At 48.5% G+C, this 1386-nt stretch overlaps 1 non-coding gene across 1 annotated transcript; it reads right to left on the bottom strand.

Annotated features, from left to right (window-relative positions):
* Positions 1 to 920: 920 nt before the first annotated feature.
* On the bottom strand, positions 921 to 993 carry Trnav-aac (transfer RNA valine (anticodon AAC)). The gene has a single exon. It is a non-coding gene; the product is annotated as a tRNA-Val (tRNA).
* Between the last annotated feature and the right edge of the window lie 393 nt (positions 994 to 1386).

Genomic DNA, 1386 nt, shown 5'->3' with positions numbered 1-1386 from the left:
TACTTTCGCAATTATGGACGGCTATAGAGTGAACATGGCTCAATATTTCTACAGCGGACGTCCAGCGCTTGTTGAGTGCATGCCACGTCGAGTTGCTGCACTACGCTGGGAAAAGGAAGCCCGACATGATATTAAGAGGTATAACTTCTATTACCTCTGTGTAGACCATAATCAGAACGATTAGTACTCCCGTAAATGTCGCAAGCTGACATTTTTGAAAACACTTCGAGCAGAGGCCTAATGTTTGGAGCAACTGGCATAGCGGACCCGTAGTGGCAACAGATTTTTCCTGTGTAAGCAAGGGCATCGGCTACGAGCTCCCTCCGATTCTAGAAGTTGCTATAGTAAAAGACATCGATGAAAACAATCAAACCGCAACAGCCAGGGAGAACGCTGGGTGAGCAGCAGCTCTACATGGTGATACCAAGAACGGAGGCGTCAGTTATGTGCAGCGCTGAGCCGTTACGAACAGGCTCGTTGGTCTAGGGGTTGCCAGCATGGTACCTCAGCGTGTTCGGTCAGAGAGCCGGTTGGCCTCTGTAATAAAAAACTGAGTGGAAGGATCTACAAACGAACTTGAACGGATGGCATGTGCCGTCCTCAACGACCAAACACAACGATCAACAACGAACAAAATGAAAAAAAGGGGTATGATTCCTGCTTCGGGTGCAGGAGGTCCCGGGTTCAAATCCCGGACGAGCCCTTGCGTTTTGTGCAAACGTGTGGCAACTACCGGCATGCCGGCGGTTGTTCCGCGCATTTCCAGCCCTCCAAGTAAGCACAAAAACCAAGTAGCCGGTTCTGAAAGAGTTTCGTGTATCATTTGAGCCATCTGCACCCTGGTGGTGGGACGTTTGAAATTGATTTAAATGATCATAGAAGAGACCGTAGCAAGTGTCTTGTTGAGTGCGACGAAAAAGTGTTTCCGCCCGGAATCGAACCGGGGACCTTCTGCGTGTTAGGCAGACGTGATAACCGCTACACCACGGAAACTGCTACGGTCTGCGCTTCACATCTGACACAACTTGTAGGACGATCGCAATTTTGGCGTAAAAAATCACTTTGCGGAAACGCACAATGCAGGTATTTCGCATTCGTATGCGACAATCGACAGCACCCTTGCCTGTCTGAATGCCATCACGAATAAGAGCCCAAGAAGTCGCGGCAGAGTCCTCAGTAGCATCATCTACTCTTTCTTTCGGTACGAGGTACCGTCAATTCGCGCAGTCGCTATTGCAAATGATGTCACCAAAAGTAATCACTTCGTTAACGGCAAGGAGCCTGGGCTCAGCGGTCATGACAAATCCGCTTTTTATACTTCCATAAATACAGCTAAAGTGACATCCTTGATCAGTACGAAAATGAGATAAATGGTAGTTCACAAGC

The sequence above is a fragment of the Schistocerca nitens genome, chromosome 2, assembly GCF_023898315.1.
Source record: "Schistocerca nitens isolate TAMUIC-IGC-003100 chromosome 2, iqSchNite1.1, whole genome shotgun sequence".
Taxonomy (NCBI): domain Eukaryota; kingdom Metazoa; phylum Arthropoda; class Insecta; order Orthoptera; family Acrididae; genus Schistocerca; species Schistocerca nitens.
The sequence above is the reverse complement of the archived record's forward strand: the minus strand, read 5'-3'. Positions and strand labels throughout refer to the sequence as shown.